The sequence below is a fragment of the Anolis carolinensis genome, unplaced genomic scaffold (genome assembly GCF_035594765.1).
Source record: "Anolis carolinensis isolate JA03-04 unplaced genomic scaffold, rAnoCar3.1.pri scaffold_7, whole genome shotgun sequence".
Lineage (NCBI taxonomy): Eukaryota > Metazoa > Chordata > Lepidosauria > Squamata > Dactyloidae > Anolis > Anolis carolinensis.
This window is the reverse complement of record NW_026943818.1, coordinates 24,474,179-24,490,091: the sequence shown is the minus strand read 5'-3', so window position 1 is coordinate 24,490,091 and position 15,913 is coordinate 24,474,179. Positions and strand designations below refer to the sequence as shown.

At 38.4% G+C, this 15,913-nt stretch overlaps 1 long non-coding RNA gene across 1 annotated transcript in view; it reads right to left on the bottom strand.

Moving 5' to 3' along the window:
• The window catches only part of LOC134293218 (uncharacterized), a 171,062-nt gene that overhangs the window by 91,033 nt on the left and 64,116 nt on the right, over positions 1–15,913 (bottom strand). The window lies entirely within an intron of this gene.

The window sequence follows — 15,913 nt, the reverse complement described above, 5'->3', positions numbered from 1 at the left end:
TACAAGATTAGCCCACCTGGAGGAAGAGAACTTTTCTTTGGACAGCTTGAAGACCTTAAGAGCAGATCAGGCTGATACAAGAGTGAGTGCTCCAGCTGTATGCCGAAGGGGAAGGAGAAAGTACTGGGTTTGCCTTGTGTTTCATTTTCCTTAGTTCTGGCTTCAGCTCCCCATAGGTTATGTAACAACAATAACAATACAGTGTTCCCTCAGTACAGTAGAGTCTCACTTATCCAACGTAAACCGGCCAGCAGAACGTTGGATAAGCAAATATGTTGGATAATAAGGAGAGATTAAGGAAAAGCCTATTAAACATCAAATTAGGTTATGATTTTACAAATTAAGCACCAAAACATCATGTTATACAACAAATCTGACAGAAAAAGTAGTTCAATACACAGTAATGCTATGTAGTAATTACTGTATTTACAAATTTAGCACCAAAATATCATGATGTATTGAAAACATTGACTACAAAAATGCGTTGGATAATCCAGAACGTTGGATAAGCGAGTGTTGGATAAGTGAGACTCTACTGTACTTCGCGGTTCGCTTTTTGTGGACTCATTTCATGATTTTTTTAATAAACACTAAAATAATATTATAAATAATAAAAAATTACAATTTACAGTGGCGGTGTTCTCAGTCGGGTGTGGGCAGTGGGGCGGAGCCCAAATGGCAGTGGGAGGAGAAGAAGGCGGCGCCATATTCCTCTCACTCTTTCTTCCCTTCCTCTTTCTACATCCTAAGGAGAAGCCTAGCATCCCTACTTTGCGGATTTTCACTTATCATGGGTGGTCCTGGAACGTAACCCCTGCGATAAGTGAGGGAACACTGTAATAATAATAAGTATAATACTTTATTTATATTTTGCGCTTCTCCCCAAGGGGACCCAGAGTGGATTACAGCATATACAGACACAGGAAAACATTCAATGCCTTGTTACAATGACATACAATGAGACAAATACACAGGCAAAGGCTTCTCCTTTCATTTCCGGCTCTGGAAGTGATACTCATCTCTGGCTCTGGGGAGGTGTTTTTCTCAATTTCCAAGCAAAGGAGCCTGCACTGTCCATAGACACCTCCTGGTCTTTTTGCCTTTTCCCGACAAAGCGGTACCTATTTATCATATATACTCGAGTATAAGCTGACCCTAATATAAGCCGAGGTACCTAATTTTACCAAAAAAACCTGGGGAAACATTGACTCGGTAAAAGCCGAGGGTGAAAAATGCAGCAGCTACGGGTAAATTTCAAAATGAAAATACGTAGATCCCAATGAAATTATTTTGAGGCATCAGTAGGTTAAAAGTTTTTGAATATTTACCGTATTTCAAAGAAAATCAGTAAACTAGCTCTGTAAGTAGAAAAGTTAAAAAAAGAATAACTTAATATTATAATAATAATATACTTCATTTGTACCCTGTCCTATTTCCCCATGGAGACTCAGGCCGGCTTCCAACATAGTAACAGGCAAACATTCAATGCCTACGTAAGCAATGCAGAGCTAGATATAGATCTATAATTATATATATTAATTTCACGTATGCATTTCCCCCTGAAACATTTGTAAATTCTCTCTATATATGTGCATTTCCCTGCTGCAATATTTGCAAGCCCGATATATTTATGCTTATCTATCTAGAAATCTGTGTGTGTGTGTATTTCCCCTGCAATATTTACAATATTTCCATATATATCTATATAGACATCTCTATATATAGATAATTATATCTGTATAGGATTTGCAAAGACTTGCAAACATGTGAGGCGAAAATTCATATATAAAATAATGTATTTAATGAAGAATTGAACTTTTGGTGGGACTACAGAAGAAGAGATGGCTCTGGGGAAGGGGAGCACAGGGGTGAATGTAAATAAAAGAGGGGAAAATGTATAGAATATGTTTATATAATTGTAATTTTCTCAATAACAATAAAAAATATTGAAAAAAATGTATACACATAAATACAGATATACAGGTACATGGAAATCTCTAGATATCTATATGTAGGATTTGCAAAGACTTGCAAACATATGAGGGAAATTCATATGTAAAGTTAATGTAGATACAGTAGAGTCTCACTTATCCAACATAAACGGGCTGGCAGAATGTTGGATAAGCAAATATGTTGGATAATAAGGAGGTATTAAGGAAAAGCCTATTAAACATCAAATTAGGTTATGATTTTATAAATGAAGCACCAAAACATCATGTTAGACAACAAATTTGGCCGAAAAAATAATAATAATATAATAATAATAATAATTTTATTTTTGTACCCCGCCACCATCTCCCCAGAGGGACTCGGGGCGGCTTACAGATATAAAACCAGCATACAGTATACAGCATACAGTAATATCAAATACAAAAACACACAAATTAAAAAGGCGTTAAAATCACAATCATTATAAAACACGAAAAACACAGCAATAAAAACATAAAATGAACTGGGCAAAGTAGTTCAATACGCAGTAATGCTATGTAGTAATTACTGTATTTATGAATTTAGCACCAAAATATCACGATATATTGAAAACATTGCCTATAAAAATGCGTTGGATAATCCAGAACGTTGGATAAGCGAGTCTTGGATAAGTGAGACTCTACTGTAGATAGATAGATACAAATATAAAGGTACATAGGGATTGCAAAGGCTTGCAGGGGGAAACGCCTATATATCTGTAGCAGAGATTAACAAATATTTCAGGGGGAAATGCTTTTATAAGATTAATGGGTATATATCTATATTCTTCTTCCTGACTTGCAAGGGTTTCTTTCCCTTTTCAAAACATTCCCTTGGTTAAGAGCAAGGGAGGCTTTGGAAAGGTAAGGGAGGGTAAGATGAGAGATAAATATGTCATACAGTAGAGTCTCACTTATCCAACATAAACGGGCCAGCAGAATGTTGGATAAGCGAATATGTTGGATAATAAGGAGAGATTAATGAGAAGCCTATTAAACATCAAATTAGGTTATGATTTTACAAATGAAGCACCAAAACATCATGTTAATACAACAAATTTGACAGAAAAAGTAGTTCAATATGCAGTAATGCTATGTAGTAATTGCTGTATTTACGAATTTAGCACCAAAATATCACGTTGTATTGAAAACATTGACTACAAAAATGTGTTGGATAATCCAGAACGTTGGATAAGTGAGTGTTAGATAAATGAGACTCTACTGTATATTGCAAGCAACGGCCTCCGGGCTGCGGCTTTACTTTGACCCAGTTATAAGCCAGAGGAGCCTTTTTCAGCTCATAAAAAGGGCTGAAAAAATCGGCTTATTTTCGAGTATATACGGTACTTACATTTGCATGTTTTCAAATTGCTAGGTTGGCAGGAGTTAGGGCTAACAGCAGGAGCTCGCCCCGTATTGCGGATTCGAACTGTCAACCTTCAGGTCAGCAGTTCAGCAGCACAAGGGTTTACCCATTGTGTTACCATGGCCCCCTAGTCCAAATTTAAGGTTGCGTACCCTTCAAGAGCATTTTTATCTGTTGTCCCTAAGGTTGTCTCCTGCAAACTGCAAGTCAAGACTGAACCCATAAAATGAGGCTATTGTTCAGATGGAATCTCCTTTCCAGTCAAAATAATTTCTTGACCGTCTCTTAATTCTACCATGGGTTTTGTTTGGCTTAGAACCAAACAAAACAATATAAGCAACAATATATGACTGTATGCCCTCTTTCTGTGTTCTTTAAAACCAGCAGAAGCAAAATACTCTCAGTGCATCTGACATCCAACCTGGATTTCTGTGTATTTCACAGTGGAGCAGTTCTCGCTGGTTTTCACTCCGCTTCCCAGGTGGTTGTTCTTGTGGTGTAAAAGTACAGATGGAAATAATCTATTGGTTATTTGGGGATGAAACCACTTTGTACTTGGATGCGGGTTTGAAACCTATGTACCTCTCTCATCCCTGTTTCATCTTTCATTTATCGTTTCCTCCCAAACCAGGACTCAAGGCAGATACAAGGACTACGTATGATGTGTTTAAAAAAATGCCAAGAGGGGAAAAAATTCAAAATAATTTGTGAGGAGCTAGTTGCAGGAACTATATGGAGACTATAATTTCTTCAGATAGCAAAGGTAGGTCACCGCCTTCCGGAAGTTAACGCCAACACCCGCAGGTGACTCGTAAGGCAACCAGAACAACATTGGGACCAGAAACTTTGTAAGGATGATTATATTCAGGATCCATGAAATATTCTGTATCTGTTAGGGGGGGGGAATCATTTCAGAAAGAGGGCTGGAAGGAGAGTGATACTGGCTTGCTTAAAACCAAGCCATATGAGCAATGATTTAGGCCAGGGGTCCTCAAACATTTTACGTGGAGGGCCGGTTCATGGTCCCTCAGGCTGTTGAGGTGCCGAATTATCATTTGAAAAAAAAAATACGAACAAATTCCTAAGCACGCTGCACATGTCTTATTTGTAGTGCAACCCCCCCCCCCAAAACAAACAACTATTTTTTTATTTATTACATTTATACCCCACCCTCTCTCACCCCGAAGGGGACTCGGAGCAGCTTACTAGTTGTATGTACATACAATCTATATATATAAAAGAGTGATGGCATCAGGGCACTGGACAAAACAACAAAACTACAGGCCCCCCAACCTCGAAATTTGACAACACAACCCATCATCCACGACTCTAGGTTGATACAACAAAAAGAAAAGAAAAATAAAGTCCTAATTAGAGGGAGAGGAATAATTGTTTTTATCCAATTGCTGCCAGTTAGAAGGCTAAGCTCCACCCACTTGGTCTCCTAGCAACCAACTCAGCCCAGGGGACAGGCAGAGTTAGGCTTCACTTAGGCCTCTTCCATAGATTATCTAAAGCCCCAGCTTCTGCCAAACCAGTAGTTCGAAAACATGCAAATGAGAGTAGATGAATAGGTACTGCTCCGGCAAGAAGGTAACGGCACTCCATGTAGTCATGCCAATGGCCACATGACCTTGGAGGAGTCTACGGACAACGCTGGCTCTTCGGCTTAGAAATGGAGGTGAGCACCAACTCCCAGAGTCAGACATGACTGGACTTAATGTCAGGGGAAAACCTTTACCTTAACTACCACCAATTCCTCAATACTTTATTTCCCATACCACCAGACTTCGCCACAGCAACACGTGCCCTGGCACAGCTAGTATATTATATTATTGGCATAGCGCAATATTGGCATTATATATTACTATATTGTCCTATACTAGTACGGTAATATTATTAGTAATACAGTAGAGTCTCACTTATCCAAGCTAAACGGGCCGGCAGAATGTTAAATAAGCGAATATGTTGATAATAAGGAGGGATTAAGGAAAAGCCTATTAAATATCAAATCAGGTTATAATTTTAGAAATTAAGCACCAAAACATCATGTTATACAACAAATTTGGCAGAAAAAGTAGTTCAATACGCAGTAACGTTGTGTTGTAATTAGTGTATTTACAAATTTAGCACCAAAATATCATGATATATTGAAAACATTGACTGCAAAAATTGCTTGGATAATCCAGAAGCTTGGATAAGCGAGGCTTGGATAAGTGAGACTCTACTGTATTACATTTAATATATAATGTATAATTAATATTATATTGTATAATTATTAGTATTATATTGTATTACATTATAATAGTAGTACAGTAGAATCTCACTTATCCAAGCCTCGCTTATCCAAGCCTCTGGATATTCCAAGCCATTTTTGTAGTCAATGTTTTCAATATATCGTGATATTTTATAATAATAATAATAATAAAACTTTATTTATATACCGCCCTATCTCCCGGATGGGACCCAGGGCGGTTTATAGTCATAAAAGCAACACAAACATTACATAACAACATAATACACATTATTAAACAAAGTAAAATAATACAATTATAACAATAAATCACACTTACATGACCAGATCAAGGGGACGGGAACCATAAACCCAATATATTAAAATGTATCATTTTAGGCTAGGGAAATCTTGTGCAATATATTCAGGCTCAGAAATCGGCAGTAGTCCAATATTTTGGTGCTAAATTCATAAATACAGTAATTACAACATAACATTACTGTGTACTGAACTACTTTTTCTGTCAAATTTGTTGTATAACTTGATGCTATGGTGCTTAATTTGTATAATCATAACCTAATTTGATGTTTAATAGACTTTTCCTTAATCCCTCCTTATTATCCAAGATATTTGCTTATCCAAGCTTCTGCTGGCGCATTTAGCTTGGATAAGTGAGACGCTACTGTATCAATATTATATGTATACACAATATATTCAATTATTACCATAGCACAATATTAGTAAATGAAAGAACAATACAATATTTAAAAATAAAAACATTTTTAACCAACATAAACCTATCATGATTTCAATGGGAAATGTGGGCCTGCTTCTGGCCAATGAGATAGTCAAGTTAAGTAGGATTGTTGGTATTGTGTGCCTTCAAGTTATTTCAGACGAGGCGAAGTCTAAAACTGAGGATGGGGGCCAGGTCAATGACCTTGGAGGGCCGCATCCGGCCCCCGGGCCTTAGTTTTGGGACCTGGTTTAGGGAGTTTCGTATATTTTTAGCTTAGAGAGGAAAAGGTGCTACTATTCCATAGCATGCTTCCTGCCCTCTTCCTCATTCCAGTTTTAAAACACAAAGGTTTTGCCATTCCTTTTGCCCATTGAACAATAACTATTAGCACCAAACATCGGAATAGTTACTCCCTTCGCCCACTGAATGGGAAGGGTACATTGGCATTCTATAAAAATGGGTTGAGAGCCTGACCAAACTGAAGGTGAGCTCTCAAAATATTATAATACTAGCTTGGGGACCCGGCAGTGCCTGGGTTATTAGAAGAAGACATTGTTTGTTTTGGGATGTTAGATAATACTAGCTGTGCCCGGCCATGCGTTGCTGTGGCGAAGTATCGTGGTATGGGAAATAAAGTATTGAGGAATTGGTGGTAGTTAAGGTAAAGGGTCCCCTGGGCTGAGTGGGTTGCTAGGAGACCAAGTGAGCGGAGCTTAGTAGCAATTGGATAAAAACAATTATTCCTCTCCCTCTAATGAGGCCTTTATTTTTCTTTTCTTTTTGTTGTATCAACCTAGAGGCATGGATGAGGGGTTGTGCTGTCAATTTTTGAGGTTGTGGGGTGTTTACTTTTGTTGTTTTGTCCGCTGCCGTGATGCCATCACTCTTTTATATATATAGATCACTGAAGTTTGGTCCAGATCTGTTGTTGGTTGGGTTCAGTGCTGTCTTCACATGGTTGAACTATAACTCCCAGATTCCCAGGGCAATCGCCCCCAAACCCTGCCAGTATTCGCAGTTGGTTATGTTGGGTCTGTGTGCCAAGTTTAGCCCAGAGTCATAGTCAGCTGGATTCAGGGCTCTCTGGATAAGGGTGAACTACAACTCCCAGATCTGAGGTCAGTCACCCCCAAACCAGACTTGTATGCATAGTTGGCCATGTTGGGTCTGTGTGCTGAGTTTGGTCCAGATCTGACGTCAGCTGTGTTCAGTGCTTTCTGGATGCAGGTGAACTACAACTCCCAAAATCAAGGTCCATTCCCCTAAATCACTCCAAAATGTTCAGTTGGTCAAGGGGCTCCTCTGTGTCAAGTTTGGTCCCTATCCATTGTCGGTGGCGTTCACAGTTTCTCTGGATGATAATAATAACAACAACTGCAACAACTTTATTCTTATATCCCGCCAACAAAACATAGGTTAAAAACATAGTACATGAATTAAAACAATATAAACAATAAATATAAATATTCCACGTATTGGGGAAAAATGTCAATGCACATTTACAAGGATAGGGCTGGATTAGTTAGTGGATCTACAATGTAAGTGCAATTCAGGCAGGCCACAGCTATGCGTGAGTCATACGCATGGCACTGTTTTAAACCGAAGGGAACACTTCTTGGAGGAATCCGTCAGCCGAGAGTCACATCCTAGTAATGAGTAACATTTCCCTACTTTGATTCCAGACCTCAAGACTATGACATTGTTCCATTTTTAACCCCTATGTTGTTTTTTCTGTGTACTGAAAGTGCTATAAGGCGACTATTATGAACACATTCACATACCTTCATATTTACATACACATACCATACATACACATGTTGTATGTACAGTAGAGTCTCACTAATCCAAGCCTCGCTTATCCAAGCCTCTGGATAATCCAAGGCATTTTTGTAGTCAATGTTTTCAATATATCATGATATTTTGGCGCTAAATTCATAAATACAGTAATTACAACATAACATTACTGCGTATTGAACTACTTTTTCTGTCAAATTTATTGTATAACATGATGTTTTGGTGCTTAATTTATAAAATCATAACCTAATTTGATGCTTAATAGGCTTTTCCTTAATCCCTCCTTAATATCCAAGATATTCACTTATCCAAGCTTCTGCCGGCCCATTTAGCTTGGATAAGTGAGACTCTACTGTAGAAATATATAATGCTAATATTGTGCTATACTAATAATATAATATATTGTATGTACATACAGCTGCTCTGAGTTCCCTTCGGGGTGAGAAGGGTGGGATATAAATGTAGTAAATGAATAAATACATAATTTTAGACTTAGGCTCACCCAGAGTCTGAAATGACTTGAAGACACACAACAACAACAATCCTAATTAACCTGACTATCTCATTTGCCAGAATCAGACCCCACTTCCTATTGAAAGCCTGATAGGTTTATGTTGGTTAAAATTGTTTTCATTTTAAAATATTGTATTGTTCTTTCATTGTTGTTGTTTGGCACTACAAATAAGATATGTGCAGTGTGCATAGGAATTTGTTTTTGTTTTTTTTCCCAAATGATAATTCGGCCCCTCTACAGTCTGAAGGATTGTGGACCGGCCCTCTGCTTTAAAAGTTTGGGGACCCCTGCTCTACTGTATATATAACCACCTGTAAATGTTTAAAATTGTAGTCTGTGTTTTTTAATGGCTGTGAGTTATCCCAGCCACACAAATTTATTTCTACACTAGTTTGGGTACTGCCCGAGTTATTTTTTTTTAATGTACAACAATTATTTATTGATTAGTCACTTTTGACCATATCAAAACATATAAAACATACAATACGTACACACTTACACATACAGTAGAGTCTCACTTATCCAACATAAACGGGCCAGCAGAATGTTGGATAAGCGAATATGTTGGATAATAAGGAGGCATTAAGGAGAAGCCTATTACACATCAAAATAGCTTATGATTTTACAAATGAAGCACCAAAACATCATGTTATACAACAAATTGGACAGAAAAAGTAGTTCAATACGCAGTAATTCTATGTAGTAATGACTGTATTTACGAATTTAGCACCAAAATATCACGACGTATTGAAAACATTGACTACAAAAATGCGTTGGATAATCCAGAACGTTGGATAAGTGAGACTCTACTGTACATACAATAAAACCATATAAAGATACAAAACATCCCGACCTGCGGCCTAATAACCCGCTGCTAGACAAATACAGAGTAAAAAGGTTAAAATTAGTAATTTCCTAAGGTAAGGTTTGAACGAGGACAGGGGTAAATAAAACAAGTGGTCTTGTCCATAGTAAATTTTAAGTTTGGATTTTGTTAATGGCAATAATGTATCAGCTCTCAGCTTCCATCTTCTCGCGAATGGCCAGCGCTTTTTGCGTAAAAAGGGCCAGTTTTAAAATAGAGTTTTTATCTGAACCCTGTAGAAGGATGCCCGAGTTATTTGAACAAGTCAATTTTTCAATTGTACATAAGGTTGTGGATTAACTACAACTGACATGCCAGGTTAATCCCCAGATACTCCAGTGTGTTATGTTGGGCAGGTTTGCTCCAGATGCATCATCGGTGGGGTTCAGTGTGCTCTCTGGCTGTAGGGTAAACTACAACTCCCACTATGATGAGTCAGTCCCCACAAACCCCTCCAGTAGGCTGAGTTAATCATGGAGGTGCTGTCTGCCAAGTTTGGTCCACGTCCATCATCGGTGGAGGTCACTGTTTACCTGGTTGTGGGTGAACTACAACTCCCAGGAAGGAAGGTCAGGTTCCCCCAAAGTAATCAAATTCCGTCATATCAAATATGTGTGCCACGTTTGGTCCAAATCATCGGTGTTTGATTTCACAGCGCTCTCTGGATGTAGGTGAACTACAACTCCCCCAAATCACGGTGAATTTTCCCCAAAGACCTCCAGTATTTTGTGCTGGTCATGGGGATTCTGTGTGCCAAGTTGGGCCCAATTCCATTTGTGGTGAAGTTCAGAGTGTTCATTGTTTGCAGGTGAACTATACTGTCAGAGTAATGCGCGCAGCGTAGCAGCAGATGTATGATGTCAGTTGAGCGCAGAACGAAAGGATGTCAGAGACGAAGTAAAAAGTATGTACCAAGTTTTACTGGACAAGACAAACAGAATTGCAGACAATAGACACAGGACTCTCACTCTAGGCAAACAGCACAGATCTTCTCAGCAGGCAGAACAGATCTCATCTGATGCAATCAGCAATATACAAACACACTTGTAGTCTGGACACTCCTATCTGGCTCCAGCCACATATCCAAGGTCAATACAGCATCTTACCAAATTAACTCTTTACACACTATAGCATTTCCTGGATGATGCAATACATCAGGGGTCCCCAAACTAAGGCCCGGGGGCCGGATGTGGCCCATTGAAGCCATTTATCCGGCCCCCATGGCACAAGGGCAGAAGGGGGTTGGGCTAAATGACTCAAGCGGTCTCTTCTCTTCCAACCCTTCTTCCTCTTCTTCTTCTTCTTCTTCTTCTTCTTCTTCTTCTTCTTCTTATTATTATTATTATTATTATTATTAACATTGAGGCTGGGTGGCCATCTGTCAGGAGTGCTTTGCTTGTGCTTCAGGTACACAAAGGCAGAAGAGGATTGGACTAAATGGCCCAAGGGGTCTCTTCCAACCCTTATTATTATTATTATTATTATTATTATTATTATTATTATTATTAACATTGAGGCTGGGTGGCCATGTGTCAGGGGTGCTTTGCTTGTGCTTTTGGTGCACAAAGGCAGAAAGGGATTGGACTCAATGGCCCAAAGGGTCTCTTCCAACCCTCTTTATATTATTATTATTGTTATTATTATTATTATTATTATTATTATTATTATTATTATTACTATTAACATTGAGACTGGGTGGCCATGTGTCAGGGGTGCTTTGCTTGTGCTTTTGGTGCACAAAGGCAGAAAGGGATTGGACTCAATGGCCCAAGGGGTCTCTTCCAACCCTCTTTATATTATTATTATTATTATTATTATTATTATTATTATTATTATTATTATTATTATTAACATTGAGGCTGGGTGGCCATGTGTCAGGGGTGCTTTGCTTGTGCTTTTGGTGCACAAAGGCAGAAAGGGATTGGACTCAATGGCCCAAGGGGTCTCTTCCAACCCTCTTTATATTATTATTATTATTATTATTATTATTATTATTATTATTATTATTATTATTATTATTATTAACATTGAGGCTGGGTGGCCATGTGTCAGGGGTGCTTTGCTTGTGCTTTTGGTGCACAAAGGCAGAAAGGGATTGGACTCAATGGCCCAAAGGGTCTCTTCCAACCCTCTTTATATTATTATTATTGTTATTGTTGTTGTTGTTGTTGTTGTTGTTATTATTATTATTATTATTATTATTATTATTATTATTACTATTAACATTGAGGCTGGGTGGCCATGTGTCAGGGGTGCTTTGCTTGTGCTTTTGGTGCACAAAGGCAGAAAGGGATTGGATTCAATGGTCCAAGGGGTCTCTTCCAACCCTCTTTATATTATTATTATTATTACTATTAACATTGAGGCTGGGTGGCCATGTGTCAGGGGTGCTTTGCTTGTGCTTTTGGTGCACAAAGGCAGAAAGGGATTGGATTCAATGGTCCAAGGGGTCTCTTCCAACCCTCTTTATATTATTATTATTATTATTATTATTATTATTATTATTATTATTAACATTGAGGCTGGGTGGCCATGTGTCAGGGGTGCTTTGCTTGTGCTTTTGGTGCACAAAGGCAGAAAGGGATTGGACTCAATGGCCCAAAGGGTCTCTTCCAACCCTCTTTATATTATTATTATTATTATTATTATTATTATTATTATTGTTATTATTATTATTATTGTTATTATTATTATTATTATTATTATTATTATTATTATTATTACTATTAACATTGAGGCTGTGTGGCCATGTGTCAGGGGTGCTTTGCTTGTGCTTTTGGTGCACAAAGGCAGAAGAGGATTGGACTCAATGGCCCAAAGGGTCTCTTCCAACACTCTTTGTTGTTGTTGTTGTTGTTGGGTGGCCAACTATAGTCCAGCCTTCCAACGGTCCGAAGGATCGTGAACTGGCCCCCTGTTTAAAAAGTTCGGGGACCCCTGCAATACATGCTAGACACAAATTTCATTTAAAAACTATCTATACACAAATCCTACATTTAACATATACATCCCAGTACCTACAACTCCAAAATTTCCAGGCTAATTTCCCTCAAAACCCACCGGTATTCAAATTTGGGCATATCGAGTATGCATGCCAAGTTTGGTCCCGATCCATCATTGTTTGGGTTTAAAGTGCGCTCTGGATGTAGGTGAACTACAACTCCTCTAAATCCCTCCAAAGACTTCCAGTATTTTTTTCATGGTCATGGGGATTGCCAAGTGAGTTCCAGGTCCATTGTTGGTGGGGTTTAAAGTTCTCTTAGATTGCAGGTGAACTATATATCCCAGTACCTACAACTCCTATCAATCGTGAATTCTCTCCAAACCTCTCTAGTATGTTCAGTTGCTGATCAATTCCTCTGTTTGAGGAATAGGAAAGGGTTGAGGGAGAGGCAGTGGGCGGGGTCATGCCAATTCCAGACCAATTGAGAGATTAATAAGCACTGGGATGTCTGTGATGGAGGAAACACATAATATCTAGGAGGAAATTACCCCCATGTGAACGCCTTCAATTGGGTGGTGTTTGTGGAGGACAAAGCTCATGCGAACTGCACTGCAAGAAAGGAAGGGAATATATTTTGCAAATGTTAACAATAACAAGAGACTTCTGACAGAAGGGATTGCTTTCCATGTATGGATGTTACTGTGCAAAGCGTGCTAATGGATGCTAAAAATACCAGCACAGGCTTTATTGGCCACCGCACCACAGTGGCAAAACTCTCTGCTCTCCCAATGTTATAATATAAAAGAGTGATGGCATCACGTTGACCCACAAAACAACAAAACTACAGGCCCCCCAACCTCGAAATTAGACAACACAACCCATCATCCATGCCTCTAGGTTGATACAACAAAAAGAAAAGAAAAATAAAGTCCTAATTAGAGGGAGAGCAATAATTGTTTTTATCCAATTGCTGCCAGTTTAGAGGGCTAATCTCTGCCCACTTGGTTTCCTAGCAACCAACTCAGCCAAGGGACAGCCAGGGTTCAGTTAGGGGACAGGCAGATTTAGGCCTCACTTAGGCTTCTTCCACAGATTATCTAATTTGCACTGGATTCCACTCAGCTATATAACCCATTTATAATCTTATATTATCTGCTTTGCACTGGATTATCTTCACTCCACACTGCCCTATAATCCACTTCAGTGTGCATTTTATACAGCTGTGAAGAAGGGGCCTCATATAATCCAGTTCTAAGCAGATAATATAAGATTATCAATATACAATATACAATTCCTCAATACTTTATTTCCCATACCACCATACTTCGCCACAGCAACGCGTGGCCGGGCACAGCTAGTGTTATAATATAATACAATATAATACTATTAATAATACAATATAACAATATTAATTATATATATAAAAACGTAATATTACTAATAATATTACAGTATAACGGTATAGTTCAATATGGTAATATATAATGCTAATATTGTATTATGCTAATAAAATTGTATATTTATATTACAATAGCTGTGCCTGGCCACGTGTTGCTGTGGCGAAGTATGGTGGTATGGGAAATAAAGTATTGAGGAATTGGTGGTAGTTAAGGTCAAGGGTCAAGGTTTCCCCTGACGTTAAGTCCAGTTGTGTCCGACTGCACACTGAAGTGGATTGTATGGCAGTGTAGAGTCAAAATAATCCAGTTCAAAGCAGATAATATAAGATTATAAATGGGTTAAATAGCTGTGTGGAAGGGCCTTGAGTCTACACCAGGGGTCTCCAAACTAAGGCCCGGGGGCCGCATGTGGCCCTCCGAGGTCATTTACCTGGCCCACGCCCTCAGTTTTATAATATAATATATTCTATATACATATAATATTGATAATAATAATATAATGTAACTAGCTGTGCCCGGCCACGCGTTGCTGTGGCGTTGTTGAGAAATTGTTGAGGTAGTGGTGGTATTGAATGTCTGTTATATGGTTGTCTTTATGTTTAGTATGCATTTGGTTGTTTGTGTACTGGGAAAGTGGTGAGGATAGAGGACACTGTTTATATTGGATTAGTGAGACTCTGCTGTATATTTCTAATCTTATATTATCTGCTTAGAACTGCCCCTTCTACACAGCTGTATAAAATGCACACTGAAGTGAATTATCTGGCAGTGTGGACTCAAGATAATCCAGTTCAAAGCAGATAATATAAGATTCTAAATGGGTGCTAAAAGATGAAAGCAAAAGGAAACACCTAGTATGGAAGATTGGCTGCAGAAGGTGAAAGAGATAAAGGATATGGATAAACTAACTTTTCTATTAAAGAAAAATACAGGGACTCCGATAAGATACACAGACTGGTCTAAAGTAGAAGAATTTGAAACAAAAAGAAGTTGAAGGATAAGCGATGAAGAATAGAAGGATGAAACTTTTTTGTAACTTTCTTCGTAAAGTAAAGAAGTAATGACTAAGCCTATAAATAAAGGACAATATCTGTTTTTTAGGATTTGTCCTTACTAATATAGACAATGAAGTTGATTCAATATTGTTTTTTTTGTATCACCCTCTTTCGTTTATATAGAACTAGCTGTGCCCGGCCACGCGTTGCTGTGGCTTAGTCTGGTGGTGTTGGTCAGTCTACATTAGGTTGTATTTATGCTGTGACCTCCACCTTCTTTATACTCACATTAGTAGTAGTATTTGAAGTCTGTTACCTTCTTCAATTTTTGTGTTGATTGATAATTGGTTGAGATCCCTGTTGTCTTTGGTTTGTTGTTAGTTGTAATGTCTGATTCTGCTGAGTGCGGTTTATATTTTTATTGTGGTACAATAGTCCTTTTTTTGTTTTGCCTGTGTATGTGTTTATTATTATTGTTGTTGTTGTGGTCATGAAGGTTGGATAAGTTAGATGCTACTGTATTGTTTTTTGGAGGCCCAGTGTAGCACTGACTGGCCTCTCAGCCTCAGTGCCTGGCTGTTTCTTGCCTGTGATTGTGTTGATTCTTGTTGTTGTTGTTGTCATTGTTATTATTGTAATTGTTTTTTTGGAGGCCAAGTGTGAATGTAGTGATTGGGGAGGTGGATGAGTTGTGTTGTCAAATTTTGTATTTGTTATAGTCACAATGCGTTGTTGTGAGTTTTGTGGGTCCGGATTGTGGTTTTGTGGTGTAGTTGTGTTGTTACAACCGGGAGAAAAGGCTTTTGTGTTGTGTTGTCAAGTTTTATATTTCTGGGGAGTTTAGTTGTGTGCCAAGTTTTGTATTTCTGGGGCGTTTAGTTGTGTTGTTATAGTCACGATGCACTGTTGTGAGCTTTGTGGGTCCGGATTGTGGTTTTGTGGTGTGGTTGTGTTGTTACAATCGGGAGGGAATGCTTTTATGTTGTGTTGCCAAGTTTCATATTTCTGGGGCATTTAGTTGTGTTGCTATAGTCATGATGCGTTGTTGTGAGTTTTGTGGGTCCAGTGTGGTTTTGTGGTGTGGTTGTGTTGTTAC